At 36.3% G+C, this 17,620-nt stretch overlaps 1 protein-coding gene across 2 annotated transcripts in view; it reads right to left on the minus strand.

Moving 5' to 3' along the window:
- The window catches only part of LOC126832345 (ATP-dependent translocase ABCB1), a 52,390-nt gene extending 43,087 nt beyond the window's left edge, over positions 1 to 9,303 (minus strand). The window contains exon 1 of one of the 2 annotated variants that reach the window (XM_056103209.1): positions 9,166 to 9,303. The gene's annotated coding sequence lies outside the window, so the exon portion shown is untranslated. Of the gene's footprint in view, positions 1 to 4,474; positions 4,594 to 9,165 lie in introns of those variants that run through there. The other variant, XM_050563096.2, reaches the window with a different exon arrangement.
- Positions 9,304 to 17,620: the final 8,317 nt, after the last annotated feature.

Below are 17,620 nucleotides of genomic sequence, written 5' to 3' on the forward strand. Positions count from 1 at the left end.
TGCTTGCATAAATATTTGAATGTTCACAAATGAGAATTTTATCACCGAATAGTGATAGGCCTACTAATTTTAATTTCTTTTTGAGGTTTTATTTAAAGAATGCATAATTAATTTCGTAACTCTATATTCACATATATGGCTGACTTTATTAATATTATCAGGTCTGCCATTGAGTCAACTGACGTGGTTTTGATTACCCCGGTTGTACGCGACAAGGAGTAGGGTCGTCTGTCCAACATCGTGGGTTTTCTCCAGGTCCTCCGGCTTCCTCCCAGACTGTCATTAATTTAATAAATTGATATTTTGATTTAAAGTCTATTTAAAATGATTGCCTTTAAACAGAGCTCCATATTGGACCAAATATGTTTACATAATTTTAAGTCATGACTCACGACTTTATTATGCCCAATTATTGGCAATTAACCAGTGCATAGCAGAATATTGCAGAAAAACTAATTGCGTAACAAACGATACACAGATACAATGTAAACAATACTGTTTGGCGACGAACATACTTTCATCGTTTTTAATAGCTTAAATCACTGTACAAAGTTTTAGGGAAGACCCCAGATTAAACGAAGGGCTGTCATGTTGCTGTACTTGGGATAGATTTGATTGAACGGGAAGAATAGACACACTCCCTCACATGCTCAAGTATCAGATTCAGAAGTCAATCCAGCAATGGCCAGAGAGGGATTTCTCAGACCATTGCTTTAGGAATAAGAGATATTGTCTGAATAATGATAAACAACAACTTTAATTGATAAAACTCTTCTTTTTCTTTTAAATCTTTCTTGTCAAAGATAACACAGTTCATAAAAATTATTTCAAACATGACCGAGGAATGTGTATTAAAACTAGATTCTTTAAGATCTGATATCAACACGTAATATACGATTCCACAGTTTGTGACATTAGCCTAGAAAATCTACGACCCCACAGCCCAGTTTGTGACATGAACCTAGAAAATCTACGAACTCTATGCACGTATTAATTACCTGAACAATATCGGTTTATGTCAGATTTGTAAAATATCATCTGGTAAATAGTTGAGTATGTTATTGACACGCTCGGTTGGTGTCCATACATTATAACACACACGTGCTCACTGAAATATTACAACAATGAGGTGAAAATATAGGCTGCCCTCACATATAATTAATCTATGTATGGAATCTAGTCACATGATTAAAACCTTGAATGACGTAGGATAACCTTTAAAAACACCATCTTATATTTCATATCTAGTGTGATACAGATTCTAGTTTCTACCTGATAAAACTCTGTCAATAAAGACACAAATGTTGGACATCAAGCGTTTATTTATTTATATCTATAATAAAAATATATCCTACAATCAGTTGAGGTGGTTTAAGATATAGTCGTTAGATCATAAGGTCTGTCATCGAGTCAACTGGCGTGGTTTCGGTTCCCAACTTGTATGTGACAATGAGTAGGGCCGCCTGTCCAACCTCGTGGGTTTTTTCCAGGTACCCCAGTTTCCTCCCACTGTTATAGATCCCTATGCCCCAGTGAATTATTGAAATAAAATTGAACCTCTCTCTCTCTCTCTTCAGTAGTACATGTACTTGAATGTAAATAAGGTAAAAACCTCAGGTGCAAAAATGTTATTTCGTAATGTGTAGTGTGCATATTAGATATGTACAGTAGCGTACTCAGGTGAACTAGGATGAAAATAGGTACAATAAGACCACGTAAAAACCAGGTAACTATTGACACAGTAGATAATGTACCCGCCCTTTAAAATAGGTGTTTACAAAGTAGACTCAGTCATCAAGCACACTATTATGCTTAACATTAAGTCAAAACACAAGAATGATTAAATTCTAGAAATTTCTAATTAGCAAAAGGTACAACTACATATAAGGTTGACGTGTTTACAGATATTTTAAACGATTGTTGAGATATTCTCTGTAACTTTAACTAGGAGAGTTCATTTCAATATTATATCTTTACCCGAAGTTCGTTCAGCACAGGATAATTAGTGTTCCCCGATCCAGGACAACTCTAATAGTATAATACCTCCTCTACATTAAACTACATAACAATAACCAGCAACCAAAATCAAGTCTATCATCTGAACCTCTGTTTAAATCCTATGTATCGGTACATACATGTACTATGGTTTATTAAATATCCTTTCTCACACGTAACTCCTTTCTCACTATTTCTCACATGTACATGTAACTCTCCTTTCTCACACGTAACTCTCCTTTCTCACAATTTCTCACATGTAACTCTCCTTTCTCACACGTTACTCTAATTCTTAGGCCATGAATATCACTTGTCTCTCATCCCTTTTATGATTTATGATCAATAAACTGAGATATACACCAAGTGCATTGAAGTTTGTTGAACAGCATTTACAATACAATCCAAAACATCACAACTCTTCACTCATCTATAAAATTACACCTTCAAATTTATTCAATGCTCACAGCTCAATTAATAAAAGTATTAATAATATTTAATGATTACTAATGATATTATACATACTCCTTATTGAAACACAAACACAAATTAGCCTACTGGTCTATTCCAATCAATTAACATACCGTGAAAATATATACATACTCTATGCTCCTGAGTGCCATTTGTAATGAGACGCCTTGATGAACGAGGCAAAACATCAGTGCCAAGGTGAAATGTCAAAACGTATTCCCTATATGTAGACTGGACTAACCAGCAACGTGAGCGACTGTCATTCAATTTGGTCTTCTCACGTATTTTGACGAATATGACTGATTAGAAAATACAATAAAAAATGTTAAAATCACATTAAATTAGTTTTCTTGCTCCATCAAAATGGAATATCTTTCAGTGTACTGCTCCCTCTATTGGGTGTTTCAAATCCAGACTTAAAACATCCCTATTTCAACGTTATATTTAATTTAAAATTGTGTGTAGAAAGTGCATAGAGCATGTGGTATTGACGCTTTACAATCTGGTTAAAACACAGATACTATTTCGTTTTGTGTTTTATAGTTCAAAATTTCATTTTACTTGTCTTTACTAGACTAGGATCTAGAGGAGTTGTTATATAACCCGCGTTTTGGATGATGTGAGGGATTAGCTAATGAAACGGTCTGTTACCGCGAGTTCTCGGCCTCTTTATGCACGGAACTGTGGGTAAACCACTAGAAACGTCAACGCCGATTGATTAATCAATGTCTGAAGTCATAGGGTCAAAAGCCACTCATATGACCTCTGACGTGACCTATCGCTACAACCGGTCAGATCTTCATGTAGTGTAGATCATCGAAAGTATAAAAAACAAAACGAAATATCGATGTGTATTTGACTCAGATTGGATGCTATACAAATGTTCATATTATTATTATTGTAGGTGGTAATTAAAGGGATTGCTATTGCGCTAAAATGATGCAATGTGACTTTAAATATGGTAACCCACCATCTGCTCCCAAACTGGGATAGCTGTAAATTTATTGTAAGATAAAAATGTTAACATTTCTTACAGATAATATTTATTAGTCAACCAATTTCATGATGGAATTAGGGGATCACGTGGCTTAGTGGGTAAGACGCTGGCTCGCTAGCCTGGAGGTCGGGTGTTCGATCCCTGCATTGGCCGAGAAAGTTCATCCAGATTTTCAGGCGTGATTCTCCCTTGTCAGTGATGCAGGACGGAGGGCCTGACAAGGACAGCTGTCTAGTCATTCGATTGGGACGAAAAAACGAGGTCCCGTGTATATATTGGCGTGCACATAAAAGATCCCTTGGCAGTTGGAATTCGATATAAGAGTAGGCCGTATATAGCGCCGCTGCCCGGGCAAAATTTCCCTCATATGCACTGTATGGCGTATGCCCGTCTTCATTAGCCCAGGTAAGGAGCAGAACAGTAGGACGTTAAACCCCATTTCATTTCATTTCATGATGGAATTATGTACTTTTAGATTTGCATTAGCCTACAGCTAATCTTAACTCATTGATTTTCTTATTATAATTTTTTTTTACACTAAATAAATAGACCTGTCACTGTCACTATGACTACCCCACTTAAATTCCTTTTTTGTATTAAATACCTTGTTTGTTTGTCTGCACCCGATCTAATGTTCAATATGAAAATATTGATTCCACTCAGGGTCGAGAACTAGGTCTACTTTTATAAGATCTGTCAATATGATTTGTTTATTTTTTTATAATAATATATTCTCGTAGGAACCGTAGCCTACTATCCATCAACCCGCTTTGCGGCCCTGCCTGCATGGCTTCGCGTTCATTACGATACGCAATGTAATGATATAGGCCTAATAGTTGTTCAAGCGATTCCATGTTTCATCATGATTGCGGTGTCAATAAATAGGCCGTCGATCAGACCTGACATCTGGCAGTCCCACAATAATTATATATTATTATATAACACTTTGTAGGATTCGCTATTGTACCAATGCTCTGATAAAAAAAAAAATCTTTAATAAATTAAGATACCTACATTCCTAGTTCCGATTTCAGCTGTCTTCGGGTTTTTTTAACAAAGTTGCCAGCGCGGGATTCCCTTCAGGTGTGTTACTTCAAAACGAGTTCGGCGTGACGTCATTCGATATATTCTTAAGTATAGCCCGTTTCTTTATAGTTTCCTTGGCGCCCCTATATTTTCATCAGAATAGTTTCGTCAGATATAATTAATTATACGTCATTGTGTTTATGATTTTCGAGAATAGTTCAACCATTGAACTAGATTTGAGAACAAACAATGGTTTTTAAATATTTCACGTTTTGCAGATTAATACGATACTCCTCACATTTTGAAAATATGTATGATGTAAGAAAATAAAAATAATCTATTAAAACTTAATAATAATATCATCTCAGACATCTGACTCATTTAGGACGAAGAACATATAGCACATGTCATAATGACATAGTACCGATAGTACCATGAAGCAACGACTGCGAGTTTTACAACATCCGCATAAGTTGTAGTGTACATTAAAGCGAGATCAAGCCTAGCTTCTATTGAAGATGCGATAGTACCAAATATCAATGCCAGCGTTATAATTTTATGTTCTTATCTATTTCATTTCCGGTCTAATTTGGTGATCCCATGCATTTGCTTTTCGCATTAGCCAGTGATTAATCGAGCATTGTTGATTTCGTTAGACAAGATTATTATTATTATTACAGCATATTTATAGGGCGCCCTTTCATATAACGCGTACAGCACACTGATCCGCAGTGAATATTTGCTTGGCCTACAGGTGCACTTTATAAAGCGGCAATGTAATCATAAAAACACAACCAGATTATGGACATGTTAACGGTTGTATACAGAGTCAGTTAAAAGACTGATTTTAAAAAAAATAATGTGTTTTAATTGGGTTTTTTTTTAAAAAGAATATAGAGATGTACAACATCCTAAACTATATGGTTGTTTATTTCATAAAACAGGTGCTTGATAACTAAAAGAGCACTGACCAGAGACTTATTGAACAGTTTTGGGGTTTTAAAAGTAGTTTATCAGATGCACGCAATGTGTATACAGTTCTAAACGATCTGAGAGGTAAACATGAGCTAAATTATTTAAACATTTAAAATTAAGTAATAAAATCTTAAAATCAATTTGATATTTAACAAGTAACCTGTTTAAATTATAAAAAGCACGAGCTATGTGGTCACATTTCTTAGTTAAAGTAACAAGTCTAGCTGCTCTGTACTTTTTGTAATACAGTTTGCAAGTTGCAATTTTGATAAATTGAAAGAAGATGGACAATTAGGTGTAAATGAAATATATAATTGAGTATCATCGGCATATAAATGAAAGCTGGGACCATATTTTCTGACAATATCACCTAATGGTGATGTATAAAGGGTAAATAAAATCGGATCAAGAACAGGACCCTGGGAAACCCCAGACGAAAAAAACAGATTCAGACGAAGATTTACCATTAACTAAAACACACTTTTTTCTACCGCAGAGCCACAAATGCCGAATTTAAAATGAAGTCTACGTAAAAGAATCCACCGTGTACATTTTCTATCATCAATTTCCAGTAAAATATCAATTGAAACCCGGGTTAAAGCTGTTTCGGTAATGTGAAATTGTTTATAAGCACTTTGAAATGGTTCATACAAACAGTTATCATCTAGATGGGCTTTTATCTGAGAAGCAATACATTTCTCCAATATTTCAGAAATAAAACATAAGTTAGAGACAGGTCTGCAATTTTTAAAAAACATTAGAATCCAATGTAAACTTTTTAATTAAAGGGGCAACACAAGCTTGTTTGAAAACGTTGTGGATAATAGAAGAAGATATACAAGAATTATTAATATTGGTAAAAACAGGAATAACTTCGTCTAGACAGTCCTTAAGAACAGGAGTCGGAACAGGATCTAATGAACACGATTTAGGAGCAGACGATTTAAACATACATTATGCAAGAGCTAAATCTGCCCATTAGACATTAATTAACTTATCCAGACCATAATCAACTCTCGATGCCATCGCCAGCCTGCGATATTTACTGGATTGGAATACATTTTGTGGTAGATAATTTAACGTAAAACTAAATAATCGAGACTTTGTTTGTTATCACACCAACGCCAGTAATGACGACCGAGACCGGCCTAAAATCTTTTGGCTGATACATGTATCTCGGTTCAGAGTGAAGCAATTTGACTGAAATCTTCAGCATATTTTGTTTTTATTATCTATTTTGTAACTATAGCGAAAACTGTCAGATCTTTATCTTATCTTATCTAATGATCCTTTAATTAGTTTTGAAACATAAGCTTCACTAACCAAGTTAAAATTTTCTAAATAAAAATAATTTTGTAACTTAACAAAATCCTGAGCGTAAAGGTCAATAGTTTTATTTAAAACATCAAGTTGAGTTCGTATTTTCTGTATTTTTATTTGAAATTAACCCCAGAATAAATTCGCGAGTTCAGTGTCATCTTGTCCGGGAGAAAACACAACTTTTTGTCTCTTTTCACCGTGGGTTTTCTCTGGGTCCTCCAGCCTCACACATTGCTAAAGACCCATATAAAATTGAACCATATGTTAGTCTAAAAATGACCTAGCTCGTGTCGAGTGGACAACATTATTCTTTTGGACACCGTTTATTCATTTGTATCCGGATTCAAAATCATTTCACATCGTAATGGCACGTTATTGTCTATTTCAGTAATAATTGAATTTGATTCAATGTTTAGAAATATTTTTCATTTTTATACGCCCACATTGGAAATGTGGTCGTATATTGCCGTCGCCCCCGTCCGTCCGTACGCCCGTCCGTCGTCCACAATTTCTTGTGAACACTCTACAGACCACATTTATTATCTGATTGTTTTGAAATTGATATATGTTAGTGAGATGAAGAATCCTATTTATGGCCCTTGATCACTTTGAAAAATCTTGTGGATGCTCTAGAGGCTAAAGTTAATATCCGATTGACTTTAAATTTATACACGGTGTTTAAGTTCTGGAGACGAAACGGCTCAGTGAATTTGAATGATTTCCGATGATTACTACCAGAGTTATGGTCCTTGATCACTTTGAAAAATCTTGTGACGCTTAGAGGCTAAAGTTAATATCCGATTGACTTTAAATTTATACACAGTGTTTAAAGGTCCGGTCCCAGTGGCCGATGGACACAAAACGTATGCAAAAAGGACACAGCGGACGAGCAAGCTTTCGGGGTGGCTCCATCCGTTTTCATCCGCTCCAGAAATGGACAAAATTGACGAAAATTTGCGAAAACAGAACGGAAAAGAACGAACGTGGGAAATATGTAGCGGGGATATTAAATGGATGTTCATCGGAAGCCTAGCGGATGAAAGCGGATGGAAGTGGATGACAGTTCCGAAGGTGTTAGGCAAACTCCAGACATCCTTCAATATAACAGATACATCCCAGATACAAACGCTTTGTCCGTTTTGAAAACTTTATATACGAGATGCAAACGTTTACATCCTTTCTATTTCCGTGCTACTAACGATGTATAGACGTTCCATGTACCTTATCTTTCCTCCCTCTTTCCGTTTTCAGCTGGAGCGGATGTGAGTTGCGAGGATGCCCAGAGGATGCAGAGAGGATACAGTGGACGTTTAACGGATGACAACGGACATGGAACGTTTGGTGCTGGTATATGTCGCGCATTTACATCGTACACGACAGAAAGTTCATCCGTTATAAAAGTTTTGTGCAGCTCAAAACTTTTTGCGCGGATGAAATCAAAGTGAACGGATGCTCCATGGATAGAGCGTATGAAACACGTATGCAATGAGTACACAAAGGATGCATGGCGTTATCAAACGGAGGGCACGTTTTTTTTCCCCGTTTTACATCCTCTTTGCATCCATAAGTGCAGTGGGGCCGGGCCTTAAGGTCATGAGACGAAGAATCCTATTGATTTTCAACGATATCTGGTAGTTACTGCTAGAGTTATGGCCCTTGATCACTTTGTAATATTTTGTGGACGCTCTAGAGGCTACAGTTAATATCCGATTGACTTTACATTTATACACAGTGTTTAAGGTCTTGAGATGAAGAAGTGCATCGGTTTTCAATGATTTCCGATAATTACTACTAGAGTTATGGCCCTTGATCACTTTGAAAAATCTTGTGGATGCTCTAGAGACCAAAGTCATCATTCGGTTGACTGTAGATTGATAAACAGAGTTTTAGGTCTTGAGATAAACAAGTATATTGATTTTCAATGAATTTTGATAACTTGAACAGCTAAATCCATGATATAAAATGTTTCGTATTTAACGTGAGCGTTGGGCAGAACTAAAAGCCAAACAAATTCTAATGATTTTCTGATAATTACTTGATAAGTTGTTACTCTTAATCAGATTTTAGTGTATGATAAATGTTTCATTACCGACAATAGGAAAATATGTGACAACTCTTGTTGACCGCTCGGACGACTTAGATGCTGTAGGCGTATGTTTCGTTGCCTGGAAACCTATCTTTCATATTGTATCTGACATGCCGTAATACGTGATATATAACTATGCGTGTATCAATATCTTATAGTAGTAATAAGACTTACCGTGATATATAACTATGCGTGTATCAATAATATGTTATAGTAGTATACTCTATATGACTTACCGTGATATATAACTATGCTTGTATCAATAATATATTATAGTAGTATACTCTATATGACTTACCGTGATATATAACTATGCGTGTATCAATATTCAACTGTATATAGACTCTGTTTACATTTAACTGATAAGTCAGCAAGAATAGAAGACGTCTGCGTGTTATAATCCCTACCCAATCACTGATCTTATTTTATATATGGATATTATATATACAACGTATATTACGTCATAAGTCTCGTGCGGCTTAATACATGTATATTTAAATCAAATGGTTTATACAACGGGTGCTTGGTTTCTAGAACCAATTGAATAATCACGTGATAACACCTTGTCCAATATAAATTCATTCACACACGTCAATTAAAGATCCCCCATTAAACCGCTTGCTTATCGTTGTCGTAAACCCGCTTCTGTTCTAAATTTGTAGAATTTGACTCATTCATAAATGATATATAAATGACATAAAAAAAAAGCTCCACGCTGGAATCTGATTCAATGAAACATAAATCACTCAAAACCAATCCTTGAGTACAGGATCGGGGTCAGGGGTCAATAACCAAGACACTGTGAATTATAATTCGGACAAGTATGACGCATGTTTATATATTTTTAATATCTATGTGTATACGGAGATCTACGTGTGTACGGAGATCTATGTGTGTACTCTCAGACCTATGTGTACTAAGACCTATGTGTGTACTCAGAACTATGTGTAAAAATGAGAAAAAAAATTTCTAATATTTACATTTTGTGTTGATAAATCGTGCGGGTGGAAAAGGGGTATCATTTTTACATTGCCGAGGAGCTTTATACTTACTGACCAGAGAGTTCCTCGGGAATTTCAAGCGTGGGTGCCCGTGTCAGTGATGTAGGGTGGGAGACTATGCTAGGAAGAGACACGGCGTCCTGTCATTCGGATAAGATAAAAAAAAAAACACGTTGTCATGCACGTAAAATAACATTTGACGGTTGGAATTCCAAATAAGAGTAGACTGTAGCGCCGTATGTCCGCCTTCATCAGCCATTTCATTTTAGAAGAGCATTAAATTGGCAGTCGGAAAACAAATAATTCTAAGTTTGATATGGACGTAGATTAGAGGAAATACTGTTGATATTTTGGTCTTTCAGTTTGATTCAAAGTTTTTAATAAAGATATTCAATTCTACAGTGTATAATTAGAAACGACCTGTTGATTGCAGGGTTTAACGTTGGCTTACACCGACGGTGATATCGCAGACCAGTTAAGTATACAGCTAGAGGTCTTTTCTGTGGAAGGTAGCCGGCGAGAACCAGGAGTAAACCCACGAAGTTGAGAAGGCGCCATGCACCGAAACCACGACCACAAGTCAGAAGTAACCGATATCTACATGTAGTCAGAAGTTCACAAACTAGGCCATGTCAATCCACTTTACGGAAAGATTAGACTACACAAAGAAACAGACTATAGATACTAACAGCAATATTCTGGGTCAAATAATGAAGCCCAGGGGTCACAGTTGATACAAATCGCAATTTGCATATAAATTCGTCGATAAACCATTATTTTTACCATATAAAGAAACGCGACATGACAATATGTAGCGGAAAGAGTAATAGGCTATTTTTAGGTATGAGAAACCAAGATTGTATTCGTAGCCTTTTATTAAAATTGGTGAATGTTGTGAAATAACGTTATCGAACGTAGCCTGTAACCGGCATTATTTGTATAGCGGCTTAATTAAATAGGCTTATATTAATCATTCCATTCAATACAACAATAATATAGGCCTACAAATCACCATTATCAAAATCAGCTTATAGAAATCTAGACGTACGTGGCGAGTACACTGAACTACTGTCATATATTCATATCCACGCACGTGTAATATATGACCTCGGACGAAATACCCAAAGGTGCACAAATTCTCAACTAAACGAATACGCCGTCTGTTGCTGGTGTCATTTTAATTCCTACTTTTTTAATCGTTGAACAGAGATTTATTCCCAGCATGCTAGTTCTCTGTGTGAATTATTTTACATAATTCTAAATGAGAGCCTATTATCCAAATCAAGTCAGCCGACGCCAATCTTAAAATTTCAACACTCAAAAATGGAATTATAGTATAATAGGGTATGGCAGTGCAGGACAAGGTAATATTATACATAGTCGAAGGCAATATTGTAGTAGTCGGCATTGCAGGACAAGGCAATATTATACATATTTAGTCGACATTGCAGGACAAGGGTATAGATGACATGGGTCGGCAGGACAGGACAAAACAATATACGGCTTCGTCGGTGGTTTTTTGAATGACTGACAGACATTGAAAGAAAACCATCAATATAACACATTAAATCCAGGATACCTGCATAACAAAATACAGACAAAACAAAAGATACCGTAATATTATATAGATGGACCCAAAAAAATACATATATATTTGTGGCATTAGGAAAGGACGAGATTTTTCGGCCACAAAGTGAGAGAGAGAGAGAGAGAGAGAGAGAGAGAGAGAGAGAGAAATGGGGTTTAAAGTTCACTCGACCCAAACTAGGTCATTTCGGGACTAACACATGGTTCAATTTTATTTCAATAATTCGCATGCGCGTATAGGGGTCTTCAGCAGTGGGAGAAAACCCACGAGGCTGGACAGGCAACCCTACTCCTTGTCACGTACAACCTGGGAATCGAAACCACGCCAGTTGACTCAATGGCAGTCCTTACGATACAGCGCACGTGCGTTAACCATTCGGCCATTCAACCTTCTATCGGCCATAAAATCAACCGACTATATTTAATCTGATCCCCCCGCCCCCGCCGCACTTCCAAGTTATTGATCTATCGTCATACGCGCCGAGCCACCATGGCTCTCGCGTACCTGGGTGGTTAGTGTCGGTTTAGGGTCTCGCGATTTGCAAGGCGGTTCATAAAATGTATGACATGTTTTAAAATGGCTTTAAATGTTTATTATATTATATATTAAAATTTGCTTATTTAAATCTTTACCGTTCGAGTGATAATTCTTTGTGTTTCTATAGATTTGGTAGGTTTGTTTATAAGTTCCTAACGTGTTTCTATAGATTGGGGAACTTAAAGATACATTATGTTAAAGCAAAATCTGGCATCTATTCACATGACTATATATCAACACTTTAGAACATCGGATGTTCGTGATTTTTACTGGATTAAAACACGATCGGCATTTAATAGTTTAATTATAAAAAAGCTAATCAAGACTTTGATCATTATCGTAACAATGGTAGCAATAAAAAAACGAGACATCGCTAATCTTATAAAAACTTCGCTCAGAATTAATTAATTTGAATGAAATTTTCAATATATTCATTTTACATTATCTATTTTTGAAGAACTGCCAGCTCTTTATCTAAATCTTATATAATGCATCTTAGTCTTAAAGTTTGAAGTTTAAGAACAAAAAGATATTATATAAACCCAAGAAACATTCAGTTCTTTAGTTAAACTTATAGAAACCTGACCAGTTCGTATTTAGTTCTATAGACACTCATTATAAACACATGTCGTACCTATATTAGAAAGATGTCTGAATATTATGTATGTAATATTATTTGAGTAGACCCAAGGTCCTGTTTTAACAAGCCCCCCCCCCCTCACGCCTTATATAGCTTAGTATTCAATTAATTTCTAACTATTGGTGTGGGCTATATATGGTCAATAATGGGAACTTAATCAGAAGACAAAATAATAGTCGATACATGTATATCCAATAATGCACACATTAAAATTACAGGTATGTCAATAAATATAATTGATGTTTTTTTTGGGGGGGATGTTAATTTTTTCCTCAACAGCAATCGTTGTTAAGGAAGTTGAATTATTAATGACGTGTTTATAGGCTCATAAAACATATTTAATTCAAAATAAAGAAACATTCGCGATTTGGATGTCTGAATCGGTTAGCAAAGAAAAAATCCTTATTTGACGTGATTTCACCATACAGACCCGCCAGCTAATCCGCGGATATTGGTCGGCCCACGGTCTCGCCAGCCAATCAGTTACTATTCTACTGCAAACACCCATGCTCGCCAACCAATCAGTATAGTTGTTCAAACTAATGAATGCCCTTCGGAATTTCAGTACAAAAACAGATGGAATTGACAAACATAAAAATTGACCATACGAATAAGATAGAATTAGTATTGGTGTATTTTTTCTAAAGGAAACAAATGTAAAGTTTAATAAGTGAGAATTAATCGTTTTGATTATGTTTGATCTTTATTCTGGCATGTTGGAGCTTTAACGGGTAAACATGGCGGAATATTAGTCGACTGGGAACCGCAGTGGGTTATTGAGAAAGGTAGCCTACTGCATCGCTATAACCTCGAGGTCCCGGGATCGATCCAGGTGTTCGCAGTGAAAGTTCACCAGGATTTCCCGGTGTGGTTTCACCTTGTCAGTGGTGCAGGATGGAGGGCTGGCCCCGAACAGCATCTATAGTCGTTCGGATAGAACGAAAATAAAACCCGACGTCAGCGTGCACGTAAAAGAACACCTTCTCTCCAAGCACACTGTATATTGCGTATCTCCGTCTTTTCTTTTCATTTTGTATTGGATAGAAGGGCCAATGTACCCCTTAATGTACAGTGTATTACCCACCTTGATTGGTATGTATAACTGTACTATTTTACAACCTATTTCATCATGAATAAATATAGAAGAGGGGACATCCGGCCCCACAAACGAAGGAATGTAAATAAGCGAGCTGACTAATCTCTAACCATAGCTGTGGGAATAGTTAAACAGGTTCACTTATAGTACGTCGACTGGCCTAAACACACCACAGTTTGTATAGCCATATTATGAAGGGTATATTATTTTGTGCCAACATACATGACACTATTCTGAATAGTTTACCCTGGCCCTAAGTTCACACAGCATTCTCAGACTTAAGTTAAGAATTTACTCAAAATTGTTCATCTAAGTCTCTAACTCAATATCATCCAAAGTCTTACACGTTGAAAATACGAATTATTTGTCAATTCAAGTCAACATTGATGTTGTCATCTTACCGGGAAAAGACAGAATTCTGATATCCAATATTTAAGACAAAAAAAACATTTTACCATTGGTACACTAATCGTGTACCATAGTGCGTTTTAGCGTCATTTGTAACAAGTGACCAGGAAGAACGAGGCTAGACATATTCAACTGGGGAGCCTGCCCAATAGACTGGAATAACCAGACGCTAGAAATTGCTATAGGGTTGAGACACATGCCGTATTTCGCTGGACATAACTGATTTGAAATTAAGAGTCAAAACGGAAACAATTGAATGTAAATCATTTTTTATACAATCAGATTACATATGCGTTGCAACCCATTTGGGCCAATTTCTAGGTCCCAAATATTAGCGATTTAGCTCCTTTAACTAGAATATGACCCTTTATAAAGCATTTGTTCTTTTAATGTATCAAATACATCAATAAGAAACTGTATATGTGCAAAGTTTTGTGTTTCTGTACTACCCAGGAGTTTCCGGGTTCTGATTTCCCCAGTTCGATGGTGCAGAACGGGGGGTGTGACATGTAACAGCTTCTAATCGTCAGACTGGGGAAAATCACCGCCTTTTTACACGCTACGGTGTCACACGATTTAGAGAACGCTTAAAGATACGTTATGGGAGATTCGATAACGAGTTGGCAGTTCTCACTATAATAATTAACCAGCGGCTGCCAGGCAGGATACGCCCACATTTTCGAGAGATGGATAGAGAACAAGCTAACAAGAAAGTGATTTTTCCTACAATCAAGGGCCATAATTCAGGAAATTACAATGCGATATGCGCATATATCGAAAGGAACTGAGATCTTTGTGTTATAAACACATAAAAATTGTGACCTCTATAGGGTCCACAACCTTGATATACCATATTTTTACGCTATTTGAGAACGAACGGCGGCCATTTTGTCTGTCAATTTTGGGGCGATTTTCACAAAATTCAAACTCAACTGTCCTTAGGGTGGAACGGTAATATAATAATACGGTTTTTTAAATCGGATAAAAATTATGACCTCTATAGGGTCCACAACCTTGATATACCATATTTTTACGCTATTTGAGAATGAACGGCGGCCATTTTGTCTGTCAATTTTGGGCCGATTTTCATGAAATTCAAACTCAGTCGTCCTTAGGGTGTAACGGTGATATAATAATACGTTTTTTTAAATCGGATAAAAATTATGACCTCTATAGGGTCCACAAGCTAAAAACGCGATTTTTCGTACAATCAGGGGCCATAATTCAGGAAATTACGGTCCGATATGCGCGAATATCGAAAGGAACCGAGATCTTTGGGTTGTAGACTTACATTTCAAGTTTCAACAAAATCGGATAAAAATTGTGACCTCTATAGGGTCCACAACCTTGATATACCATTTTCTTACGCTATTTGAGAACGAACGGCGGCCATTTTGTCTGTCAATTTTGGGCCGATTTTCACGAAATTCGAATTCAGTCGTCCCTAGGGTGTAACGGTGATATAATAATACGTTTTTTTAAATCGGGTAAAAATTATGACTTCTATAGTGTCCACAAGCTAAAAACGTGATTTTTTTAGCAATCAGGGGTCATAATTCAGGAAGTTACGGTCCGATATGCACGAATATCGAAAGGAACCGAGATCTTTGGGTTATAAACTTACATTTCAAGTTTCAACAAAATCGGATAAAAATTGTGACCCCTATAGGGTCCACAACCTTGATATACCATATTCTTACGCTATTTGAAACGAATGGCGGCCATTTTGTCTGTCAATTTTGGGCCGATTTTCACGAAATTCGAACTCAGTCATCCTTAGGGTGTAACGGTGATATAATAGAACGGTTTTTTAAATCGGATAAACATTATGACTTCTATAGGGTCCACAAGCTAAAAACGTGATTTTTCGTACAATCAGGGGCCATAATTCAGGAAGTTACGGTCCGATATGCACTAATATCGAAAGGAACCGAGATCTTTGGGTTATAAACTTACATTTCTAGTTTCAACAAAATCGGATAAAAATTGTGACCCCTATAGGGTCCACAACCTTGATATACCATATTCTTACGCTATTTGGGAACGAACGGCGGCCATTTTGTCTGTCAATTTTGGGCCGATTTTCACGAAATTCGAACTCAGTCATCCTTAGGGTGTAACGGTGATATAATAGAACGGTTTTTTAAATCGGATAAAAATTATGACTTCTATAGGGTCAACAATCTAAAAACGTGATTTTTCGTACAATCAGGGGCCATAATTCAGGAAGTTACTGTCCGATATGCGCAAATATCGAAAGGAACTGAGATCTTTAGGTTATAAACTTACATTTCAAGTTTCAACAAAATCGGATAAAAATTGTGACCTCTATAGGGTCCACAAGCTAAAAACGTGATTTTTCGTACAAACAGGGGCCATAATCCATGAAGTTTCAATCCGATACATGCCAATATCGAAAGCAGCCGAGATCTTTTGGTGATAAACCTATATTTCAAGTTTCGTCGAAATCGGATAAGAATTGTGACCTGTAGAGAGTCCACAAACAATTGTGGACGGACGGACGGACGGACGTCCGGACGGACAGGGGCGACGGCATAATACGGCCACATGAAAATGTGGGCGTATAAAAACTAGATAACGTAATGGCAATTTGCTGAAAATTTCATTCAAATTGAACCGAGAACTAAGCGATCGAAATTTCCACCTAGCCTCGATCATCATTACTAAAGTCAGTACGATAAACAGCATAGTCTCGATTATCCACTTAATCGTTAAATCGTGGAGGAAAGTTATGCAGTAAATCGGCTCATAATCCACTAAAGATCGCAGACTTGCGATGTCATCTCTACAGTTGATTATGGTCTAGATAGGTTAATTAATGTCTAATTAATAATTTAGATAACATTTCAGGCCTAAAGAAAGACCTGCAATATGAGACTAACATATGGTATGGTTAATAGTATACAAGGTTATTTATTCAGTGAGGAAATATTTTGCCATAGCAGTGACGTGGGTTGTACGTCTGTTAGTCTACTTTCCTGGAAAATATTATAAACCGAGTTCTCCTTTAATGTATACGTTCATATTTTGTATTACCTTATAAGGTATAATAATAGTAATCTCTTTATTTTGAAAGGGTGGAAAATTAGGCCTGATACCATATATAGCTATATGCATAATAATCAATGAATGGGAAGGCTATAAATATATTTATCGCCCATTGGGAAGGCGATATTATTATACAATGAATGAAATGAGATGATGACCAATCTGGTTAATGAAGACGGATATACGGGACGTCGGGTTTACGTATCAATCCCAACGATAACTAAAACAACAACAATAATAAATAACAGGCACATAAACCAATATTTAGAACAACATAAAACGATATTTAGAACAGCATAAAACGATTAACATAAAATGATATTTAAAACAACATATAACGATATTTAAAACAACATAAAACGATATTGAGAACAACATAAAACTATGAACAATAAAACTATTTTATCGTGAAAT

Source organism: Patella vulgata, chromosome 9 (assembly GCF_932274485.2).
Source record: "Patella vulgata chromosome 9, xgPatVulg1.2, whole genome shotgun sequence".
Lineage (NCBI taxonomy): Eukaryota > Metazoa > Mollusca > Gastropoda > Patellidae > Patella > Patella vulgata.